Genomic DNA, 19,254 nt, shown 5'->3' on the forward strand with positions numbered 1-19,254 from the left:
CACTCTGTTCAGACATTTACCACACTTAGTCTTTAGTCTTTTACCTGCAGGTTTAGAGAGTGCTCAGGATAAACGATTGATTTCCTCAGTTCTCATTGTAGCTCTTTTGTTGGTAAAGATAGAGTTTCTTTCTGCAAAGAAACTTCAGTTTTCAGCACCCTTGGCAATTACCTCTAAAACTGTAAATGTCAGAGTGTGCAGGCACACACACACACACACACACAAATCCTTTTCAAAGAACAGGGGAATAATTGTTAAAGAATTAACATCCTTTAGTGTAATTTTAGGACTAGTTTCACATATATCCAAGTACAAGGGCTTTGGTGGAAGTTATCCATTTTAGAGCTAGAAGGAAAAGGGTGTATGGACTTGGGTCCTCAAGCCTCACACTGCTCTTTGGTGGATCTATACCTTGTAGGTATCCAGGCCACCTAGTGGGGAGAAAGGCCACTTGTTATATGGTCTTGTGCCTCCATTCTTTCAAACTAACAGTGTGTTCTTTTTGGCCCCCTTGCCTCTGTACCTCCCTCTTTAAGCCCATTTTCAATCTGTATTTTTAAAGGTTTCTTTTGAAATTCTAGAGGAAAGCAACTCTTTTCTGCTATAGTAAGTGAGGCTGCAGTTACTCTATGAAGTGGAGCTGCTGAGAGATAAGGAGCCTTTCAATAACGTGCAGACATCTTTCAGATGCTAAGAACAGTGCAAATAAAATAGAGTGGAAGAAAGGGCGCTAAGGTTTTGAACATGCCATATTTGGGTGAGAGGGAGTTCTTGCTAAGATTAACATAAACACTGACACTCTTAAAATGCATTTTCACACCCCCACTCATGAGCAGAGATTGCTATTTAAATGGGGGTTAAGACATCTAGCCGAACTCCAGGGCTCTGTAAAAGGAACCCTAAGGCTAAAGAGCTTATCTGAAATTTGAAAAAAAGAAGAAAAAAAATGAAGCTTTCTGACATTCATCTTTTTCCCTTGTATTAGTCATAACTTGCTTTTCAGCTATATTTTAGGTTTTGAATGCCAACCTGACATCTGTTCAAGTCTGCCTGTAATTTATTAGGAAAGGAAAAGAAAGCAATTGCTCGCTGGTTAGAGATGCAAAACTTCCCCCTTCTGGTTTTCCACAAAGTACTTATAGATGATACTTGGACATGAGGAATGTAACAGTTCAGTAATTTACAAATTCTAACTTCAAGTTGGGGAATGTATGAAGATTTTTTTTTTAATTAGAAGAAGAAGATGACTTATGACTTTGTGATTTCCAAAATCTCTAGAGCAGAATTTAGAGATCAAGCACACACCCCGAAAGAAGTACTATAGGTTCTTTTGTATAAATTGCCATTTTAACCTCAAGTTAACTTTTCCATTGGTTTTAATTTTTTAAGTTGAATTTACTTATATTTGAATAGAAATAATGTGGCTGTGCTTATATCTCAGAGTCAAATTATATGCAAATTCAGTTTGCATTTTTTATTTATAGGCAGACTTTTAGAAACAAATCTTGCCTGACCTGTGGTGGTGCAGTGGATAAAGTTTCGACCTGGAAATGCTGAGGTCGCCGGTTCGAAACCCTGGGCTTGCCTGGTCAAGGCGCAAATGGGAGTTGATGCTTCCAGCTCCTCCCCCCTTCTCTCTCTCCTCTCTCTCTCTCTCTCTGTCTCTCTCTCTCCTCTCTAAAAATGAATAAATTTAAAAAAAATTAAAAAAAAAAAGAAACAAATCTTTTGGGGATGCAGAGTTGTCTATAGAGTCAAATGGATTAGATGTGCTGGCAGCTACAGTTTAGTTATGTGTAGATCAATAATTGGGTCACTATAAAGTTGAAATCTAAGTTGGAACCTAGTAAGAAAATGATTAAATATACTGATATACTGTACTATATCTTCCCATCCTCACAGTGGAGCAAATCTTAAAGTGATATAGCTCTAAAGGAACAGATATGGGTTTTTTTTATTTGTTTTTGTTTTTAGCAAGAGAGAAAGAGATGGGGACAGACAGGAAGGAAGAGAGATGAGAAGCATCAACTCATAGTTGTGGCACCTTAGTTGTTTATTGATTGATTTCTCATATGTGCCTTGACTGGGGGGCTCCAGCAGAGCCTGTGACCCCTTGCTCAAGCCAGTGACCTTTGGCTTCAAGCCAGACCTTTGGGCTTAAGCCGGATCTTTGGGCTCAAGCCAGCAACCATCACGTCATGTCTGTGATCCCACATTCAAGCAGCAACCCCACGCTCAAGCCAGATGAGCCTGCACTCAAGCCAGCAACCTTGGGGTTTCGAACCTGAGTCCTCAGCATGCCAGGTCGACGCTGTATTCACTGAGCCACTACCTGGTCAGGCCAGATATGATTGTTTTAATGGAAGAAATCTATAAAAGTAAATGCATTACAAAAGTCTCTGCAGACACACACACAATTGAAAAACAATTAATTATTTACTCCTCTGAAAGGGAAGTTAGGATGGGAATTATAGGGAGATTTTTCTTTTTCTTTTTGTATTTTTCTGAAGCTGGAAACGGGGAGAGACAGTCAGACAGACTCCGGCATGCGCCTGACCGAGATCCACCCGGCATGCCCACCAGGGGCGACGCTCTGCCCACCAGGGGGCGATGCTCTGCCCCTCCGGGGCGTCACTCTGTTGCGACCAGAGCCACTCTAGTGCCTGGGGCAGAGGCCAAGGAGCCATCCCCAGCGCCCGGGCCATCTTTGCTCCAATGGAGCCCTGGCTGCGGGAGGGGAAGAGAGAGACAGAGAGGAAGGAGGGGGGGTGGAGAAGCAAATGGGCGCTTCTCTTATGTGCCCTGGTCGGGAATCGAACCCGGATCCCCCGCACACCAGGCTGACGCTCTACCGCTGAGCCAACCGGCCAGGGCCGGGAGATTTTTCTTCTTTTACTCTGTGTACCGCTATGTCTGAGTGTTTTGCTGTGATACTAGGTTTCTACTTGTGTTATTTAAAATAAAACACAGGCCCTGGTCGGTTGGCTCAGTGGTAGAGCGTCAGCCTGGTGTGCGGGGGACCCGGGTTCGATTCCCGGCCAGGGCACACAGGAGAAGCGCCCATCTGCTTCTCCACCCCTCCCCCTCTCCTTCCTCTCTGTCTCTCTCTTCCCCTCCCGCAGCCAAGGCTCCATTGGAGCAAAGTTGGCTGGGCACTGAGGATGGCTCTATGTGGCCTCTGCCTCAGGTGCTAGAGTGGCTCTGGTCGCAACAGAGCGATGCCCCAGATGGGTCCCCTGGTGGGCATGCCAGGTGGATCCCAGTCGGGCGCATGCGGGAGTCTGTCTGACTGCCTCTCTGTTTCCAGAAAAATACCAAAAAAAAATAATAAAAATAAAATAAAACACAAAAAAGATAATATCGCCTGACCTGTGGTGGCGCAGTGGGATAAAGCGTCGACCTGGAACACTGAGGTTGCTGGTTCAAAACCTTGGGCTTGCCTGGTCAAGGCACATATGGGAGTTGATGCTTCCTGCTCCTCCTCTCTCTCTCTCTCTCTCTCTCTCTCCCCCTCTCTAAAAATCAATAAATAAAGTAAATAAAAAATAAAAAAATAGAAAAATACACCCCCCTCCAAAAAAGAAAGATAATATCACAAGCCATTTCTCTCTCATGGCAGCTCCACTGTCAGCACAGCAAGAGAGCAGGGAAACAGGTATATCCCACTCCCTAACTGCAGTTTCTTTGGAGCAGAAAAACACAGGGGTGAAGGCCTGGATTCTCAGGGCATTGTGGGAAATTCTTTACAGAGCAAAAACTATGGCCCAAGGTCAGTAAGCAAGCCGTAGGCAGAAGTGATACTAGAATTTGATTCTCCTGGCTCAAGAACTCTGAAATATAAGAAGGAAATGGCTTAGTAAGTTTGTATGTCGTGGTCCAGCCACGACAAGTCTATTATGGGGTCTTCGAACGGGAAAAGGTATGGAATTGAAATAAATGATAGACAGGGACTTAAAGATACACACACACACACACACACACACACACACACACAGATGGGTTCAGGAGGATGCCACGGCAAACAGTCTCTACTGTTCCTTAGCCATAACGTGCCTGCTCCCAGAAACACATCCACTTTTATTCATAGAAAAAATATGGTCCATCAGCAATTCAATTAAGTTTCCAAGGCAACACAAAGATAGCCTCCACCATACCATCCAAATCTACTTTACACTAATAAGAAACTAGCTTCCAGCCTCCTCGGAGAACATGGGTAAGACAAATAAGATCAAGATGTAGCTCTTTGTTAACTAGGCAAATGAAGTGGGGTTTGGGCCCAGCACCTCAGTCCAGATTGCAAAAATACCCTGTTTTTTTTATTCAGTCCCCAACATTTGTACAAAAATCAAGTGGCAGAGCTGGAATTGGAAATCAGGATGTCTGGTTCCAGAGCCTGTATTCTGATTTTCCTCTCCAGATCTTGAGAGATGAAACCAAGAATCATGTAGTTAGGAAAGTCTTGAACTTTATGTCAAAGAATATCCTATCATGAGAAAATAAGTTCCACTTTTGCCTTTTTTCCTAACTAATTCTCAAAAAAATTCACAAAGCTTTCATATATACAAATTCTGAGAATGTAGACATAGACACAATAGGTGTGAGGTATGGAAGGAAAGAGAGGAATGATTGAAATACTGAAGGTCTGGCCTCACCCCCTACCGTTTCCTATATGTACTTATAAATGACAACTATAGCATTCAGAAAGCAACCAGTACTTTAGTAATTTTCTAGAATTCTACATAGTGAGTACATAGAGAGGTAGTTATAAACTACAGAAATCTGATCTTTGTATTTAGATATCAGACAAGACAACTATTTAAACTTTCCTCTGCTAAGTAGTTAAACCACCACCTCCTTCTTCTTCATCCTCCTCCTCTTTCTCCTCCCTTTCTTCTTTTTCCCCTTCTTTTTAAGATTAGGGACATTTCGAAAACCTCAGGCTTTTGTCAAGGCAGTGAATATATTGACTGAAAGCATAAAGACCCCTTTAATCTGTCTAGGTTTTAAAATTTGAGTAAAGAAACTGTCTTGATTGGGATTTCTCAATTTTCTTATTTTCTGGCAGATTTTCTGAAACTTGAATGTGACAAAAATCAGTATCTTGGCCTTGAGTAAGAATTATAAGTGCTCAATATATGAGAGTGAATGAACTCTCTAAGATACTAAGGTTTTATAAATAAGCTACTTTGCTTGTAACCTGATGTATTCAAATCATCATGAGTCAAGAGACGTGAAGAGTTGGTGGTAGGACTGTAATGACTAATAGCTCTAGTGTGCTTTCTTCATGTGTTTTTTGTTACCTGTTGCAGCATAATGCAGGAAGGAGGTAGTTGCCATGGGTGTGTCAGAAGCTCTGTTTTAAGTGAACTGTCAGCTTAGAGATGGAACATAAATGTTAAAAATAATCATTTAAAGTTAAACAACTAACCTAACTGGTGATAGCAAAAGCCAGTATATGATAAAATGCCAAATGAGTGGCATATATGAATGGATAAGTCCTCTAGGAATTTTAAGAGAAAATCACAGAAGACTTCATTGAGGAGGTAGAGCTCGAGTAAAGCCTTAAATTAGCTGAATGGTTTTGGGTAGGGAGAGGGGAAGGATTGGTTATCCATAACCTGATAAGAGGGACAGGCTAATAAAGAGTATAATTCACAATGTAGACCAATCTAGCAGAGCATTGTTGGAAGAAGCAGGAAATTAGATATAAAATTAGGTTGGGGTTGAGTTGTAGAAAGCTATGAATCAGAGATGAGGACTTTTTTGGGTAAGGTTTGTTTCACCTTCCAGATAGACTCAAGGGCTTCTCCTGTGCTTCCCCTATACCTTGTGTATGCTTAGAATCTAGCTATGTCTTTTTTTTTTCTTTACTTTTTTTTGAGGTGATGTTGGTCAAATAAGTTTTTAAATATGATATGTGTTTGCTTGCTTATAGTTTGCATTGGGTGTGGGGACAGGCTGTAAGCAGTCAGGGTGGTTATATCCTAAGGCTTAGTTTTAAGACTAAGCTTTTCCCCACACCCTTGACTGATTGCATGATGTGGGGTGGTGCACTCTCATGAGGAATCCCATTATGCCTCAGATAAGTGACTTTGTATCAGACTTCCTTGTTTGTATATTGGATTAAAGGTTTTGATTTTTACTCTATAAAGTGGGGCAGACCAGGAGCTTGCTCTCTCTAGGTTCCTGAGATTAGCATTAGAGAGGAGAGCAGAGAAAGACCACATGGAGGAGGCCAGGAGAAGCAGCCAAGATGGTGGAGTGCTGAGGGAGAAGCCAGTTTGTGCAGAGTTTTTGTAGAGAGAAGGAGATGGGAAATAGAGGTGAATAAGGCTGGTGATCTAGAAACCTTTGATTCTAGGAAACTCAGATAAGTCAGTGGCTTTGTGAGCCCTGAATGAAAAGGGAAGTGTCTTCCCACTGTGTGTATTGCCCGCCAGGTGCAAGGTAGGATTAAAGATGATGGCTCACCAGATCTTGGCTCCATTGTTTCATTACCATCTGTCTGAATCTAATGTGAACCTGCATGGGCCAGGCGGCTGTGATGGTGGCCGTGGCTACTGGCTTTACAGGTGACATTGGTTAATAAAATTATGTAGGTTTCAGGAGTAGAATTCTATAATATATTACCTGTGTTCTTACTGTATTATAATTATTTATTTATATTATACTTATAAGGCAGTTTCTCAACCTCAGCATTTTTTACATTTTTGGCTAGAAAATTCTTTGTTGAGGGTGGGAAAGCTGTCCTGTGCATTGTAGGATTTTTAGCACATCTGGTATCTATCCACTCCATGACAGTAGTTGTCCTCTGCCCCCTCAGTAAAAAAATAAAAAAATTTTACTCCTCTGGATGGCACAGTCACCCTGTATTGAGAACCACTGTTCTAAGGCCTTTGAAGGCACAACTGTAAGTCCTCTATCCCTGTATTATTTATTGATATCAGGGCTGTTCAGAATGTGTTTTATAGACCAGTGATTTTCAATCTTTTCCATCTCTTGGTATATACACAAACAAATAACCAAAATTCTGCAGCACACTAAAAAATATTTTTGCCGACCTGACAAAAAAATAAGTATAATTTTTTATTCATTCACACCAGACAGCTGTTGTGTTAACTGTTGTCATTTTTTTTTTTAGTTGACAATCTAAGGGAAAAGAGGTCTGTGCCCTTGACTAAACGCTCAGGTAGTGAATTTTTAAAAAATTCTTGCAGCACAAGGATGCCTGCTGCTGCACACCAGTTGAAAATCGCTGCTGTAGACCTTTGCTGGACCATGAACCATGCTTACCAGCCCATGATAAGATACAAATTTAAGTTGAGAGTAAGAATTTAGAAACTTTTAAAACAATTTAACATTACATATCATATTTCACAAGAACAGTGTTTTCCAATCGATTAAAAACTTAAAAAAAAAAAGCAGAACCTTGGCATAGTTTGAGAAGTTTACCCTACATAAATATTTGCTAAATTAAAGAAATTTTTGAATAAATGATTATAGTGGGAAATCATTTGGGAATTTTCAGCAGTAGAATAAAGAAGTAAAAGTTAATATTTTATGATAATTAATATGGTTATGCTGTGTGAAAAGGATTGCTAGTTGAGAGGTGAAAGACTGAATAGTCTGGGAGACCAGTAGACTAATTGTCCATTTGTGTGGTATAGAAACTGGTTTAGGGTGGTAGCAATGAGAAGAGGAAGGGAAGAAAAAGATGAAAAACATTAAAAAGACAAAATTAGCAGAATTTAGTGATTAGTTTTTGTGGTTGACAAAATTGGATGTAAGATTCAGGTTTCAATAAGAAAAGGTTAGAAATAAAATCTGGAGGACCTAATTTGGAGGGTGCAGAGAATATTATTGCACATATTTTCATCACCACAAAAAGCAGATGGAGCCTGAATCAAAGACAGAGAGTAAGAATTACTGATGTTTTTATTTACTGAAGGGTAGCTTCAGTCAATCCACACAAGTTTAGGAAGTATCCTGTTTCCTTCATGCCATTTGAAATCTCAGTGTACTGCCACCACTGCTGCTTGAACTGGGACTCAAGCAAAAAAGATCTGGATATTTGTCTCAATTTGGGGACGTTGTAGATTGCTCGATTAAAACAGAGCCTGTCGTTTCACCTGTTCGATACCCTGGCTTGCCGGGTCAAGGCACATATGGGAGTTGATGCTTCCTGCTCCTCCCCTTTCTCTCTTTCTCTCTCTCTCTTTCTCTCCTCTCTGAAAATTGAATAAATAAAATCTTTAAAAAAAGAAAAAAAAAAAACAGAGCCTGTCACCAGAAGATCAAGAGGACTTGGATTTGTGCTTTTTAAAGATGCCGTTAGTGTTGATAAGGTTTTGGAACTGAAGGAACACAAACTGGGTGGCAAGTTGATAGATCCAAAAAGAACCAAAGCTTTAAAGGGAAGGTACCCCTTAAAGTTTTTGTGGGTAAACTGAGCCTGGATACTTCTGAAGAACAAAATCTTTTGGAATCTTTGGAGAGATTGAAAATCTTCCCATGGATACAAAAACAATGAAAGAAGAGGTTTTTGTTTTATTACCTGTACAGTTGAGGAGCTAGAGAGGAATTGTTAGAAAGCAGATATCACATTGGTTCTGGGAAGTGTGAGATCAAAGTTGCCCTACCCAAGAGACACAGGCAGCTACAGCAACAAGAAGGGGGAAGAGGTGCTGCAGCTGGAGGTGAGGTGATACTAGGGTCATGGCTGAGGTCAGGGCCAAAATTGGAACCAAGGACTTAATAACTATTATGATCAAGGTTATGGAAATTACAGTAATGCCTATGGTGGTGATCAAAATTATAGTGGTGATGGCGGCTGTGATTATACTGGGTATAACTATGGGAACTATGGATATGGACAGTGACATGCAGATTACAGTGACCAACAGTGCTTACGGCACATCTCAAGGGGGTGGCAATCACCAAAACAATTATCAGTTATACTAAAGGAAGACATTGGAGAACATAGGAGATTGCTAAAGTAGCCTGTCTTGTGGAACAACATTGAAGATTGGTCTTCTGTCGCTCTAAGGTGATTATTTTGTAAAAGACTACCTAGTGTACAAGACAGAACTGTGTCCAGTTGTATATAGCCGCCAATTGTTTTTTTTTACTTTGTCTTTGCTATCTGCATTATGATTCAATATGGATTTGTGTTTATACAAATTTTATTTGTAGGATTTCATGTTAAACCTCAAATAAATGCTTCCCTATGTGAAAAATCTGCTGTTGAGCACACTTTCTAGAAATATCCTCTTTATTGATGTCCCTCGCTCTGAGGGTTTCAGATTTCCTTTGCCTCTCTGGCTGTCCCTTTTCAGTCTCTTTGGTGTTCTTTAACATCTTGGAGTTCCCCAGGAGTCTCTCAATAACACCTGCTATTTTCCTCACTCTGTAAGTATTTTCCCCAAAATTGATCACATCTATCTATAGCTTCAATTAGTATCTTTATACCATTCACTCTCAAATATGCATATTCTCTCTCAGGTCAGTTTAGAGCTCTGGCCTTTTATCAGCATAATCTGTCACAAAGTGAGTTCAAAATTAAACTCATTCAGCTGCCCTCTCCCTCCTCCCTAATCATGCTCCTAATTCTGTGTATCTATCTCAGGTCATTCTCTAGCTGAAAATCTGGACGTTTCTATAACTCCTCTCCCTCACCTCCCAGTTCCAGTCAGTCCCAAAGTGGACTTGCCAGTGCTGCAGTCTCCTCAGTATCTCAGATCTGTTCTCTGTCTCCTCCACCACTAGCTTCCTTCAGGACACCATTATCTCTTGCCTGAATTGCTCCCTGAGCCTTCAGCCTTGCCCTTCTCTAATCCATTCTTCACACTGTAACTGGAGCAATTTTTATAAAAAGGCAAGTCTGATCCTGTCACTCCACTGGTTAAAACCCTTTAGTAGCTCTCCTTAACTCCTTCCATGGCTTACAAGCCCTATGTGGTCTCTCCCCTGCCAAACTTTTCCGCCTGTCAGCCTCTGCCCCCTCCCTGATGCTCTGGGTTCCAGCCAGCCTGTGCTATTTTCAGGTCCTCTAACTTGCCATGCTACTGTCTCTTACCTACTTCTGTATCCGAGGTTGTTTGCTCACCAATTTTTTATCCAACTCCTCCCTTTAGCTGCAGCTTTGATCTCACTTTTCCAGAGTGTTTTTTGGCTTTAGTGTTCCTCCTAAATAATTCCATGTTCTTTTATGCATTATTAATTATAATATAATTGCTTATTATATGTCTGTGTTCCAGTCCCCTCTCCACCATATCTGTACCCCCAGATTATAATATAAATTCAGTAAGAAAAAGACCTCACTCATTTTTGTTAGTAGTATATTTTCTATTCCTGGCATGGTGCCTGGCTCATCATATGAGTTTCCAGGAAATGAGTAAATGCCAAGGACTTGATTAATCTCAGTTGTAGACAGTCCTGCCCTCAATATACTTGCAGCGTATTTGGGAACAACACTATTATTGTGCATCCCAGGGCAGCATCATATAAACATAAGGCACATTGTGAACCAAAGTAGCAAAGTGGGCCATATGGGGCAGCAGCAGATGCACTGAAGGAGTAAGGACTTGAGCCATGTCCTTTAACAGTCAGAGCATAGAGAATTGTGCACGTGAAGCCAGTATAATTTTGTTAACCAGTGCCACCCCAAATAAATTCAATAAAAGATAAAATAATTATTTTTTTAAAAGTCAGAGCAGATATAACATTTATAGTTTATTACTAAATCTACCATATTTCTCCATGTATAAGACGCACCTTAAGTTTGGGGCCTGAAATTTGAAAAAGAAAAAAGTATTACATAAAGTTATTGAACTCAAATTTTATTCATCATAAAATTCATATAACTGCTCATCACTGTCAAAACTTTCATCCATTAGCTTGTCCTCACCTGTGTCTGATGATGAATCACTGTCTTCATATATTGCCCCATCCTCAGTTCCATCTATGGCATTTGAAATGCCAAACTTCTTAAATGATTTGACAACCACTACATAAGATGCACTCAGGGCCTGACCTGTGGTGGTGCAGTGGATAAAGGATCAACCTAGAACACTGAAGTCACTGGTTCGAATCCCTGGGCTTACCTGATCAAGGCATATATGGGAATTGGTGCTTCCTGCTCTGCCCCCCCAAAATGAATAAATAAAATCTTTAAAAACAAAAAAAGATGCACTCAGTGTTTACACCCCAAATGGGGAGGTGCGTCTTATACATGGGGAAATGTCATATGTAAATCCTTTTAGATTCCTCCTTAATCTAGGAAAGACTTCCTGTATAGGTTTGAAATGGAGCTACACTCCAGAAATAAGGGAAAAGTATAACATTTTGCTTAGGTTCTTGTTACCTACTCTCTGCCTCAGTGGGCAGTGCCATTCTTCTGTGTGGGTACTGTAAAAGCAGTGTTTAAAGGCAGCAGGTTAGTATAGTATTGTGTGTACGTGTGTGTGCGCATGTTTTCTGTTTTACAAACTATCAGACAACACAGATGTGCAGAGTGAAAAGTGGTATCTCCCTTCGTTTTACCCACCCATTTTACTCCCTCTCCTAGATGCAGTCATTGGAGAAAGATTGATGTGAATCCTCCCATACCTCTTCCTGAGCATTTGTACACATACGTGTTTTTGACTGTGTGAATTCTAGAATGCATAGATTTATTTTTCTGTTTAAATAGGACTTTTATTTTTTTAATTAATTTATTTTTTTACAGAGACAGAGTCAGATAGGGCCAGACAGACAGGAACGAAGAGAGATGAGAGGGATAGATAGGGCCAGACAGACAGGAACGAAGAGAGATGAGAAGCATCAATCATTAGTTTTTCGTTGCAACACCTTAGTTGTTCATTGATTGCTTTCTCATATGTGCCTTGACCGGGGGCCTTCAGCAGAGCGAGTAACCCCTTGCTCGAGCCAGCGACCTTGGGTCCAAGCTGGTGAGCTTTGCTCAAACCAGATGAGCCCTTGCTCAAGCTGGCGACCTCGGGGTCTCGACCCTGGGTCCTCTGCATCCCAGTGCGACACTCTATCTACTGCGCCACCGCCTGGTCAGGCATAAATAGGACCTTTTTGCTTAATGTATCTTGGGTTTTTCCCATCAAAGAATATATTGATAACATTTTATTTTTCAAAAAGATAAATAGCATTAGCAAAATTCTATCTAAATAAATCTCATAATGGTAAATTAAGGTCTCTTCCTCAGCAGTAAGAAGACTCTCAGGCACATCAAACAATGCTGGCTTTTATGGCCCTGGTTTTTATTTATTTATTTATTTGGTGACAGAGAGGGACAGTTAAGGACAGACAGACAGAAAGGGAGAGAGATGAAAAGCATCAGTTCTTCATTGTGGCTCCTTAGTTGTTCATTGGTTACTTTCTCATATGTGCCTTGCCCTGGGGGGCTGCAGCAGAGTGAGTGACCCTTTGCTGAAGTCAGCGACCTTGGGCTCAAGCCAGTGACCTTGGGATTCAAGCCAGTGGTGACCTTTGGGCTCAAGCCAGCAACCATGGAGTCATGTCTATGATCTTACACTCAACCTCATGCGCAAGCTGGTTAGCCCGCACTCAAGCCTGGTGAGCCCGCACTCAAGCCAGCGACCTTGAGGTTTCAAACCTGGGTCCTCTGCGTCCCAGTCCAATGCTCTATCCATTACTCTACTGCCTGCTCAGGTGGCTCTGGTCCTCTTAATGCGTTAGGGTCTTGGACCCTAAACTCTGTGAGCCTTGATACCTTTGCAAAGTTATTTACTTTATAGGTTTATTGTCAGAGTAGCATTCATGTGTACAAATTTTCTAACACAGTTACATGGCTTATTGTAAAACACTCTAGATAGTATGCGGTGGGTATTATTATATTGCCAAAAGGCACTTTTATAGCTCTGTAGAAGGAAAAAAAATCTTTAATCCATTCCCTTTAATCAAATGTTTAGGTATATTTTCTTATCTTAAACTTTTGTTGCTGTTGAAAATAGTTAACACGCCTTAGATTATTCTGTTTTGTAATTACCCATTTTGAACAGTGTTTGTTGATAAGGTAGTCAAGGGGACACTTAGACATATTTTTTCTTTATTTGTGAACTCATACCTTGGCTGATTTATATTTACTTTTTATCACATTCCATCTGAGAGAAGCTGATAAATGCTCTAACTGCTGCTTCTATAAATCTTGTCAGCTTCTTATATGTGATATACTGACTTGGAAAAACAACAACCATTTTAATAGACACAATAGAGCACAGGATGATGGAGAAAGGGCAGTGGAAGAAAGAATGAGCAATAATGTTAGCAAAATGCTGCCCAGAACTTTGAACAGAGTATTATTTAGGAGGTTACAGCCCTGGCCGAATAGCTTGGTTGGTTGGAGCTCTGTCCCAAAGCACAGAGGTTGCCAGTTCTGTCCCCTATCAGGGCACATACAGGAACAGATTGAAGTCCTGTCTCTTTCTCTCCATTCCTCTCATGCTAAAATCAATAAATAAAATAAAAATATTTAGGAGGGTACTTATGCAATGGTTCAAACAAGACTTTTCTTGGAGTTCCATATTATTTGTTACTTGAAGCAATCAATCTCCCTGTAATAATATGTCCATAATTTTAAAAATATGTGGCAAGAACTTTGGGTTTTTTTAATAATTAGCATGGTATTTTTTCAGGTTTTTCAAAGAAGTTAGCAGTAATCCCTTTCATACCATTTTACTAATAGTGTCAAGTTTGAGATTGAAAGTTATTATAGATAATGTATCTAATGCACAAAGATTTATAGTGACTTTGAGTTCTTCACTATTAGCTCTGGCTTTAACACAGTATCTTTTCTCTAGGCAAGTAATAGTCTTGAGTCCTGTTCTTATTCTAGAGTGACTGCAACTGATATATAAAGATACACACATCTGTAGCTTGAACTTCTATACTGTTTATACATGTATTTACTCGAATTTATCCACAATGATATAATTTTTTTAGAAGTGCTTTGATTTTTAAAAATCTATGTAGAATCCTGTCATGAAGGAGAAAACTTAGCAAGACTTAAGAGCCTTTTGATAATGAATGGTTACTGTAGGATAAACCTATAATTAGTATGCTGCTAATCCACACATCAGATAGATTCAGTCAAATCTCAAATATACATAGGAGAATTATCCAAATTGCAGATTATTAGTGCATTCCAGGGACATTTCCATGGTGATCCACAATGACTTTTTTTTTTTTTTTTTGTATTTTTCTTAAGTTGGAAATGGGGAGGCAGTCAGACAGACTCCCACATGCGCCCGACCGGGATCCACCCGGCATGCCCACCAGGGGGTGATGCTCTGCCCATCTGGGGCGTTGCTCTGTTGCAACCAGAGCCATTCTAGCGCCTGAGGCAGAGGCCATGGAGCCATCAGTGCCCGGGCAAACTTCGCTCCAGTGGAGCCTCGGCTGCGGGAGGGGAAGAGAGAGACAGAGAGTAAGGAGAGGGGGAGGGGTGGAGAAGCAGATGGGCGCGTCTCCTATGTGCCATGGCCGGGAATCGAACCCGGGACTCCCGCACACCAGGCCGACGCTATACCACTGAGCCAACCGGCCAGGGCCACAATGACTTTTTTGCCTGATACTTTTTCTGTGTTACTAGATTGACTTCTCTTTCCACAGAACTTCCCTTTATTGGTTCTTGCTTTTCTGTCTGCTACCTGAGTACTTCGGTTTCCTCTGTAACTTTACATTTAGGCAACCAGTTGTGGCTGTGGTGAGCTTAGGAAAAGATAGGGAAGATTCCCTATACTGAGTTATAGATTTTCTGCCTAATTTTTCTTTATCTGGCTATTAGAAGACTGACCATATGTGGTACTAAATGACATAGAACTCCACTGTTCAAAATTCAGATTTGTTTTATATGTGGACATGGCTCAAGGTAGGATACTGTATCAACATAGGAGAGAAAGGTGACAGTTTACTGCCACAGTCCGAAGACTGAATCATTTTCTCCATAAAGGAATTTTTGAAAAATTGACTTGGTTGAATTTGTAGTTGAGCAATTCTATCTTTAGCAACTTGTAAGATTTTGAAGGGAAAGATAATTTAGAAAGATAGACAGGAACAGAATAAAAGATGTTGTTTACATATATTGCTTTAATCATCCAATCCTTTCTCAAACACTACTTTTGTTGCCTTTGCTAGTGGATCCTTTGCTTTCTGCTCTCAATTGCTGTTATCAAGGTATATCATTTTCTCAAAAGGATTGCTACCCATTTTGCATTATGTGATACTTCTCTCTATGAGAGAATCGAGAGTAGACAGTTTATATGTAGATGTAGCATACTTAAATGCATTAAGGTAGTTTCCAAATTTACTTAAACTTACTTAACAAACATGCATACAAAGAGCTATACCTGTTAGTATTACAAGGAACACAAATTTGAGAACTGTGATCTTGTCTATGTTGTTATTATTATTTTTTTTTTTTTAAGTGAGAGGAAGAGAGATAGAAAGACAGACTCCCACTCCTGACCAGGATCCATGTGGCAATCCCCATCTGCAGCCAATGCTCTGCCTATCTTGGGCCGATTCTTGAAACCAACCTACTTTTAGCATCGAGGTGGAGCCATCTTCAGTGCCTGGGGCTGATGCACTCAAACCAATCGAGCCATGGCTGCAGGAGGAGAAGAGAGGGAGAGAGAAGAAGGGGAGAGGAGAAGAAGCAGATGGTCACTTCTGTGTGCCTTGACCAGGAATCCAACCCAGGGGACATGCCTGGTCTATGCTCTACCACTGAGCCAACTAGCCAGGGTCTTCTATTTTATTTTTGGTTTTTAGATGAGGACATTGGACCCTAGAAAAGTAAACAACTTATTTAAGTCAGAGTCAGAGTAGAGATTAGAATGCAGGTTCCCTTGCTTTGGTGTGGTTTAGGATTCTTTTTTTTTTTTTTTCAGGGATAGAGAGATAGTCAGAGAGAGGGATAGATAGGGACAGACAGACAGGAACAAAGAGAGATGAGAAGCATCAATCATCAGTTTTCGTTGTGACACCTTAGTTGTTCATTGATTGCTTTCTTATTTGTGCCTTGACTGCGGGCCTTCAGCAGACTAAGTAACCCCTTGCTCAAGCCACCAACCTTGGGTCCAAGCTGATGAGCTTTTTGCTCAAGCCAGATGAGCCCACGCTCAAGCTGGCGACCTCGGGGTCTCGAACCTATGTCCTCTGCATCCCAGTCCTACGCTCTATCCACTGCACCACTGTCTGGTCAGGCTTAGGATTCTTGATTCAACCACTAAAAATAATTTGATTTATTATTATTATTATTATTATTATTATTATTTAATTCCAGATTTCACAACTTGAACATTCTCTAGAATAAGGTTCACTATTTTCTGGAGTCTGAGTCCTTTTATTCAAGCATTTAGTGGTGATTTTTAGATTTCTTTTTCTGTGTGTGATATATGGTATATCTTCAGATGCTTTCAACATTTTCATTAGAATTCTTTTTTTTTTTTTTTAGTTATTGATTTTAGAGAGAGGGGAAGAGAGAGAGACACACAGAGAAAGGAACATCAATTTGTTGTTCCACTTATTTATGCATTCATTGGTTGATTTTTATATGTGCCCTGACCAGGGATCAAACCTGCAACTTTGGCATATCAGGACGACACTCCAACCAACTGAGCTACCCATCCAGGGCCCCATTAGAATTCTTACTGAAATTAATTCTCAAAATGTTCAAAATTTTTTATACTTATTAAACTTTTTTTTTTCTCATCCCAGAAATAGTTATCTCTTACCAGTTACCTTTATTTTCTAGGTCTGTGGAGTTATGTGTTTTTCCCTTTTTCTTTTGCTTTGCATGTATTTTTAAAAATTAAGACTTTATTTTTAAGAGCAGTTTTAGACTCACAGCAAAATTTAGAGGAAGATAGAGATTTCCCATATATTCCCTGCCCCCACCATGTATAGCTTCCTGCATCATCAGTGTCCCCTACCAGGGTGATACCTTTGTTATAATTGATGAACCTCTATCAGCACGTCATACTCACCTCAGATCCATAGTTCACCATACAGTTTACTCTTAGTGGTGTACAGTCTATTTGTTTGGACAAATGTATAATGACATACAATTATCATTATGGTATCATACAGAGTGTTTTCACTGCCCTAAAAATCCTCTGTGCCTCCCCCTCGCCCCCCACTGCCCATCACTGACAACCACTGGTCTTTTTACTTTCTCAATAGTTTTGCTTTTTCCAGAATGTCATATAGTTGAAATCATGTAGTATGTAGCCTTTACAGATTGGCTTCTTTCACATAATAATATGCATTTAATCTTCCTTCATGTTTTTTCATGGCTTGATAGCTCATTTCTTTTTAGTACTGAATAACATTTCATTTTCTGGGTGTACCGGTTTATTCATTCACCTACTGAAGGACATATTGATTGCTTCTAAGTTTTGGCAAGTATGAATAGTTATGAATAAAGCTACTGTCAATATCCATGTACAGGTTTTAGTATGGATACAAGTTTTCTACTCCTTTGGGTAAATACCAAGGAGCACAATTGCAGGATCGTATGGAAAGAGTATGTTTAGTGTTTTTGTTTGTTTGTTTTTTAGAAAAGTATATGTTTAGATTTAAAAGGAGCTGCTAAGACAAGAATGTGTGTCTTTTGTAAATAAGATCTTCTTGTGATTTGTTTTCTCATCCTCTTGATATTTTCATTCTCAGAGCAGACATTTTTAATTCATAATGAAGTCTATCTTATCAAGTATTTCTCTTATAAATCATGCCTTTGGTGTTGTTATATCCAAAAATCTATCACCAAACACAAGGTCATCTAGGTTTTCTTTTAACTATGTTATCTGGTAGGAGACTTTTATAGTTTTGCATTTTGCATATAGGTCTATGATCCATTACACATTAATTTTTGTGAAAGGTTGTGATAGTGTGATTTATAAGATATGTATTTGTTCATTCAGATGACCAAAATATATTTCCCATATATATTTGGTTTTCATCCATAAATCCTAGCTTACAGCTCCCAAAACACATGGAATTTCCTTTGTGTTGAGAGTGATAATAATCTTTTGTTATGTTAATAATATGTCTATGGGAAAGCTCCTTAGGATGAGGACTGGTTGCCAGTTGAGCCAGCCCTGTGATTAGAGGGTTAGAACTTTTAGTCCCACCCCCTGACCTCTGTGGAAGGGAGAGGGGCTGGAGATCGCTTTAAACACCTGTGGTCAGTAATTTAAATTTAATTATTCATGCTTGTGTAATAAAGCCTTCATAAAAACCCGAAAGGACTGCGTTTAAAGGTCTTCTGAGTTGGTGAATTCATGAAGATACAGGCAGAGCACTGCTTGAAGGGGGTGTGGAAGCTCCACACCCATTCCCCATGCTTTTCTTTCATATGACTGTTCCTGAGTTATATCCTTTTATTAAAAAACGGTGATCTAGTAAGTAAAATGTTCCTCTGAGTTCTGTGAGCCAATTTTGCAATTAGTGGGATCCTCTGATTTATAGCAAGTTGGTCAAAAGTACAGGTAACAAGATGGACTTGACTGACATCTGATTTGAGTTGCCAAGGAGGAGAAAGGTTATTGGAACCTCCGATATATAGCCAGTCCATGGGAAGCATGGGTAATAAATAGCCTGACATCTGAAGTTGGGTGGGAGTGTGTTGTGTCTTACAGGATTGAGCCTACAACCGATGCAATCTGATGCTGTCTCCAGGTAGATATTATCAGAATTGAGTTGAATTATCAGACACCGAATTGGTGTTCCAAGAATTGCCTGTTGGAGTGATTTGGGAATTCTCAAGTCTCAACAATTGCTGTGGGAGAATTACTAATTGAAACACTAAATTAGTGGTGAAAGATCCATGTCTAGATTGATTTTGGGGGGCATGTGGATGTCCAGTTTTTCCAGTAACCATTTGTTGAAAAGACTACCTTTGCTCCATTGTATTTTGCTCCTTTGTCAAAGATCAGTTGATTATATTTATGTGTGCATGCATTTTTCAAATGCAATCTTTTTTTTTTAATTATTTGAAGCTTTTTCTTTTTTCAGAGTCAGAATAGATAGACAGGGACGGACAGACAGGAATGGAGAGATGAGAAGCATCAATCATTAGTTTTTCGTTGCGCGTTGCAACACCTTAGTTGTTCATTGATTGCTTTCTCATATGTGCCTTGACCATGGGCCTTCAGCAGACCGAGTAACCCCTTGCTCCAGCCAGCGACCTTGGGCTCAAGCTGGTGAGCTTTGCTCAAACCA

The 19,254-nt window shown here is 40.0% G+C and overlaps 1 protein-coding gene and 1 pseudogene across 1 annotated transcript in view; both read left to right on the top strand.

Moving 5' to 3' along the window:
• Positions 1-19,254, top strand: part of NSF (N-ethylmaleimide sensitive factor, vesicle fusing ATPase) — a 156,338-nt gene that overhangs the window by 41,869 nt on the left and 95,215 nt on the right. The gene's annotated exons all lie outside the window — the stretch shown is intronic.
• LOC136324668 (heterogeneous nuclear ribonucleoprotein D-like pseudogene) lies at positions 7,998-8,961 on the top strand (annotated as a pseudogene).

This window comes from Saccopteryx bilineata, chromosome 2 (genome assembly GCF_036850765.1).
Source record: "Saccopteryx bilineata isolate mSacBil1 chromosome 2, mSacBil1_pri_phased_curated, whole genome shotgun sequence".
In the NCBI taxonomy this organism is placed as follows: Eukaryota; Metazoa; Chordata; class Mammalia; order Chiroptera; family Emballonuridae; genus Saccopteryx; species Saccopteryx bilineata.